This window comes from Cheilinus undulatus, linkage group 14 (genome assembly GCF_018320785.1).
Source record: "Cheilinus undulatus linkage group 14, ASM1832078v1, whole genome shotgun sequence".
Taxonomy (NCBI): domain Eukaryota; kingdom Metazoa; phylum Chordata; class Actinopteri; order Labriformes; family Labridae; genus Cheilinus; species Cheilinus undulatus.
The window spans coordinates 4,224,549-4,231,166 of NC_054878.1; the positions used below are offsets into that span (position 1 = coordinate 4,224,549).

Consider the following 6,618-nt stretch of genomic DNA (forward strand, 5'->3'; position numbering starts at 1 on the left):
ATGAGGACAGTTGTGCTGGGGCTGTTTCAGGTGGACGCTTCCGCCCACACCCTCAGATGCAACCTGACTGATGAAACAAATGCCATGTCTTCATTGCTGTTGCTGCACTTTGCCTGTCTGTTACAGGTTAGTGCGTGGTTGGGACTGTTAAAAACTTACCTTTGGGATGCCAGGGCGTATCTACAATATTATTTTTATGTTTGCAGTATGAATTTATGTACTTTTATTTAAGTTAAAAGACGCTAACAATAGCGGAGTTTTCCCGCGGCTGAGCTGCGCTCTGCAGCCTGTCGTCTTCTGCCTCGCGGTGAATTGAAACCCTACATGTTGTCTAGCAGGCGTGTAGATTTGTTTACTGTTTAACAACGATTTATCTTGCTCCTCCACATTTAATGAGCTTAAGGAAAAATGTTAAAAGGTACACTGTGCAAAAATATATGTATTTTGTTAAGGTTTATACAAAATGAGATGTTTTGGGTTATAGATTAATGTGTTATATGGGAAGTTGTTTAGCCAATGTGTGTTGTGTACTCAGATTTATACCCTAGGAGTGCTATTGTCCACAGAAGGGTCAATCAGCTAAATTTAGCATGCTGCAGATACAGCTGAGAAGTGCTGTAACATATTACTGTCAAAAACAGTAACTTGAATCATCCTTTAAAAGATGAATGTGTACTTTAATGTTACTATGACTGAGAAGTAGTGAGTTACAGGTCAGTACTCGGTGAGTACTTAGAACTACTTAGTTACTGTGGAACCATTCCTGTGACCCGTAACAAATGTCAATATTTCAGTGCTCACCAGATGAATTTCGCTCATTCGTAGAATCCCAGCAGTGATGATCTGGGGCATCAGCGGTCAGTCCTCCCTTCTCAGAAGGTGAATTTAGATTGGAGGCTTAAAAAAAAACACTTTTCTGTTCCAAGATGGCTTGTTCACTGTCCAACTTCACCCCAGACGATCACTCGAGGGATCCCACTTCTGACACCAAACTGTGGTAGAAATTTTTCTCTGTTGCTGCTGGTGAACGAAAGAAATATTAGACAGTCTGCCGGCTGACAAAAAAGGTTTATTATTATAAGGTAAATCACCTGTACAGTGGTCAGTAAGCATTAAGACAGACAGACAGAGAGAGAGGGGGGGGGGGGGTGTCCAGGCAGTAGACTGTCCGAGAGAGAATGAGCCTCCCCAAGACAAGGGACAAGGACCTTTATGCTTGCTATGCCCCCCCCCCCCCAGGATGTGTTTGAGCTACACCTCTGTCTGTGCCCACTCCACATCTGCAGGGGGGGGGGGGGGGTTTGGGGGTTCTGAAGATCCCACAAAGGGACAGAAGGTTCACACCTGGAAGAGGGTTTCACACCTACACAGGAAAACCTGGCCCAGCCAGCCTTTGTTGTTCTCTTTACATATGCAGTAAGGTCCACACCTGTGGTTTCCTCTATGTCTTTGAGAGGATATGCGTCAGAGGCAAAGAGAGAAGGTATTGGGGGAAAGAGGTTCTTACAGCTGGGGTTTTGAGGTGTGAGACAAAGGAAACTAAACTGCCACCATAGTATCTTACAGTGCTGTATCTAACAGTACTGCATCTAACATTACTGTATCTAAAAGTACTGTCTGTAACAGTACTGTATCAAACTGTACAGTTACTAAGAGTAGCATATCTAAAAGTGTAGCTGTATCTAGGAGTGCTGTATCTAACAGTACTGTATCTAAGAGAATTTTTTATCTAACAGTACCATATCTTACAGTACTGTAACTAACAGTACTGTCTCTAAGAGTACAGTATCAAACTGTACTGTAACTAAGAGTGGCGTATCTCAAAGTACAGTATCTAACAGTACAGTATCTAAGAGTAGTGTATCTAACAGTAGGCAACAGTACTGTATCTGGTAGAACTGTATCAAGGAGTACCATAAGATACTTTACTGCAGGGGTGTCAAACTCATATTGAGTCCGGGGTCAGATTTGCTCCGATGAGAAGTCCTGAGGGCTGGACCATTTGGGCCAGGACTGTGAAAGTCAATCGTTGATTCTGAATTTAGACCTTACCTAAGAGCTTAACAAGCTCAACATTTAAACATTAACTGTCAACCTCATTTTGAACATTAGAAAAATATGAAAAACTAGGGCTGCAAGCAGCACTGGAGGGCCCTCGCACCCCGGTGCAACTCGGGGTGTGATGCCATTCGCGGTATGTGGTAATGGTCGGATGTCGGCAAACTTGTGCAGCGTGCTGAGCACGGCAGTATTGCAGAGCATCCCAGGAATGGCATTAGGCTATGGCAAAAAGTGCCACAGAGCATTGTGTGTATGAGTTAATACTGCTGTGTAACAGTAGGAGGCAGGATGGCAAAGAACTATATTTATATGCAGAAGCAATCAGGGCAGTATGATACAGCATGTAAAACTCTATAAACATTGGACACATAATGTAGGAGTTGCTTCTAGCCTCTTTAACAGAGTGGGGCTACAGTAAAACCATTTTTCAACCTTTTCCATACATGACACAGCACACCTTGATCATACACTCTGAAATCTGAAGCATTATCAGTTGTGTTTAATAAGACATGTCAGTGTTTGTAACTAAAAGAAAACGATAAATAGAACCTTATAAAATGTGATGTGTGTTATTAGAATCCATTTGGATGAAAAATCTTATCATATTGAAATGGTCACAATTAGTACATTAAATGGAAAAAAAAATATGAGGCACCTCAACATAAGATAAAATCAATTGTATGTAAAGGTAAAACAACATTTATGGAATATGGTGAGAAATGCAGTAAATACTTTCTAACACTGCAACATAGAAATATATGAAAGAAAAATATGGATAACATTGTGGTTAAAACTGCTGTTTTTGTAATAAAAGTCAGACTGGTAAAAAAAAAAGAAGAAGAAGAAGAATCGGACTGTTATCAATACTCCATTGTTTCTCCTTCACGGGTGATCATCTGTGAGAAGTTTGGTGATTATAGGTGTAAGCACTCAAAAGTTATGGACAATAATTGTTGTTTTTACACCATGATGAAAAACGCAGTTGTCAAAGTTTGGGGCCATATAACAGCCCAGCCCCCAGTCAAAAACTCACCAAGAGCACAGCAAGACATCTCCATCTTGTCTAGTTTCAGGAAATACCAGTCTTGGCTCCAGGAGATTCTTTGTTTTGGGGGAGATCCTCCAGATGCGAGGACCGCAAATTGGCCAAAAATGGGAAAAAAATGCCCAGTATTTGCTGATTATCTCAGTTCCTGTGCATTTTAGAGGATGGCCCCAAGAGGATTTTTTGTAGGTCATGTCATGATACATATGTGTACCAGTTTTCAGAATCGTAGGTTCAACTGATTTTTGGGGCTGATGTTTTGAAATATTGTGGGGGCGCCATTGAGCCCATAGGCCACGCCCACCTACACAATGAATATCAATTATCTCAGGATGCTCATGAGAATCTTTTTGCCAAGTTTCATTGCTCTACACATATCACAAGCCCCTGAGAATTCTACTTCCTGTTTGATCCAATTAAGCTACTGCACTTCCTGTTGAGATTTGGGCATGGGTCCAAATGGCTTTTTTGTAGGTCTGATGAAGACTTATATGCACACCGATTTTGATACGCCTGGGTTGAACCAGCTGGGGGGACTGAATTTTTGAAAATTTGAAGGGGGCGCCATTGAGCCAATAGGCCACGCCCACCAATAAAACAACCCTTCAATAATTTTAACATGCCTACGAGAATTTTTTTTACCAAGTTTGATTGCTTTACGAGTATCACAAGCCCCTGAAAATTCTACTTCCTGTTTTACGGCAGACAAAAAATCGCCATGGCCACGCCTTCTTGCGTAAAATTTTTTCCCTTGCATTTGTGTGAGGACAACTCCTTGGACACAACCTGAGTGAATTTCAGTATGATTCAGCCAACCATGTAGGTACTGGAATGTGAGAGAGACTTTCTCTTGCCAGAGGGGGCGCTATAATATTTTTCAAATTTTTCAAAGATGAATGTGTTCTAGAATGGACTGTTATCAAGTACATGAAATTTGTGTCAGAAAGAACAATTTATTCCAGAGTTATGACAGTTAAAGTATTTTGGCAGAGCCAAAAAAAAAGTGGTATTGTGATATTGGGATGACACTGGTGGACTTCCTGTTGGGATTTTGGCATGGGTCCAAATGGCTTTTTTGTAGCTCTGATGTTGATCCATATGTACAGCGACACTCATAGGCCTAGGTTGAACGGTGGATTTTTTTAGTGGCAACCCACTAATCATGCATGAAAAATTAAGGCAAAAAATGTTCACCTGCCAGAAGGGGACGCTGTGATGAAGTGATGATATTGATGCATGGTTGTATTCAGGATCTTTGCGTGATTATCCTTATGAAACTTGGTGATGATTGATATAAGCACTGAAAACTTATAAGGCCTTATTGTGTGAATTTCACTGTAAAAAACACATCAAAAATCGGGCAAAATCGGGGCCCTATTACCGCCCCGCCTACTGACAAAAAGTCACAGATAGCACAACGTGGGGTCTCAAGGTTGTCTAGTTTCCGCAAAAAAATTCAGGAGTCCATCAGTTGAACGCCCTCGGACGAGTTCAAATGCGACATGTGTGCTTTTCTGAAAATGCCAAAATTTGACGTTTGACGTTTCGTAGCACGTTTCCTGTACATTTTAGAAGATGGCCATAATGTAATTTTTTGTTCGTCTCATCATGATGCATATGTGTACCAATTTTGGTGCATGTAGGTGTTACCCACGACCCTATCTCACTGTTGGCCACGCCCACTATCGACTGCTGGACGGATTTGCCCGGTTCCACCAAAACGTTGTAATTTCTCGCGGGGGACAATTTTGGGTGAAGTTTGATGAGTTTTTTAACAAGTTAAGGCCCCCAAATTTGCGATTTCCCAGTCAGGAAAAAATAAATAAATAACGGCTACAGATACTGGCTACAGATACAATAGGGTCCTCGCTCCGAGGTCGGTGCTCAGGCCCTAAATATGAATAACAATAATACAACATTCTGAGATGAATAAAGAAAAAATAATAAGTTTAAAAGCTAAAAGTCTGACATAAAAGTCAAACTTTTAAGGTCAAAAGGTCAAAACATTAAATTTAAAGGCAAAATACTGTTTCTAAAATGCAAATCCATGAGATAGGAAGTCAAAATCACAAGTTTAAAAGGTAAAAATATAACTTCTATCATACTTTGGCTGTGGAATAACTTCATACTTCCTGTAGGAGTATAATCACCATGCAGACATAGTTTTAGTTTTTTCTTTTCAGAAGTTTGACTGTTTGAGCATAGTTGTTGTTTCCATCTGATGCAAATAGACTTGAGCTGATTGGACAGTGGTCCTGATGATGAGGGAGGTGTTGATAAGTATAGTGCTTGTGCTCAGAGTTACAGGGTCAGGGTTAGATGTGACACTGATTCACTCCAGTGCATGGACAACATGAAGGTTTGGTCTGAGAGACAAACAGGTTCATTCAGGTCATTTGAACTGACATTGCTGACGTTGTTTCTGCTGCTTTGAAATGTCTCTGTCTTTCTAATGCTTGTCTCTGATTCACTCATAAATGAACTGGACTGGATTGTAGGACTTTCCAAACATGGGACCAGGTCTCTCCAACAACAGGACTGTCATAGTTGTGGACATCCATCCCTGCTATGAAATCTCTGATTTCAGCTACATCCTGACAAAAAGCCCATCCATAATCTGTGTGCTGTTATATCTGTTCCTGTTTTTGTTGTCTTTAGTCACAGTGTGTGGAAACCTTCTTGTCATGATCTCCATCATGTACTTCACTCAGCTGCACTCTCCTACTAACTATCTGATCCTCTCTCTGGCTGTGGCCGACCTTCTTGTAGGGGTGCTGGTTTTTCCTCTCAACATAGCGTTTTCTTTCAGCTCCTGTCTCTATCAGGAGGATTTAATTTGTAAAATCCGCAACAGTTTTGACGTGTCTCTCTGCACGTGCTCTATTCTGAACCTCTGTTGTATTTCCATTGATAGATATTATGCAGTGTGTCAGCCCCTGACCTATAGAGCTAAAATCAACAATTGTGTTGCTGGGGTCATGATCCTGATCAGCTGGGGGGGATCGGCTCTCATCGGGATCTGGGTCTTAATTGCTTGGCTTTCTAACACGTGTGTAGACAGCTGTGTTCTAGACTCGCTTACGGTGAACACAGTAGTACCTACTTTTTCCTTCTACCTCCCAGTGATAATAATGCTCTGTGTCTACTTGAAGGTTTTCCTGGTGGCGCTGAAACAGGCTCGCAGAATCCAGAACAAAACATGTCAGAGCACCAAGTCTGGAGCCACGGTCAGTAAGAGTGAGAGAAAGGCCACCAAGACTTTAGCCATAGTTTTAGGAGTTTTCCTCCTGTGTTGGACTCCTTTCTTCCTCTGCATCACCTTTTCTCCTTTCAGCCAGAATCCAGCTCCAGTTCCTGTTGTTGAAACTCTGACCTGGCTAGCTCTGGTCAACTCAATGTTCAATCCTTTCATCTATGCTTTCTTTTACAGCTGGTTCAGGACGGCCTTTATGATGATTGTTACTGGGAAAATATTTCAGGGTGATTTAACAAACACCAAACTGCTGAGATAG

At 41.5% G+C, this 6,618-nt stretch overlaps 1 pseudogene; it reads left to right on the plus strand.

The window, feature by feature from the left end:
• LOC121521783 lies at positions 1–6,618 on the plus strand (annotated as a pseudogene).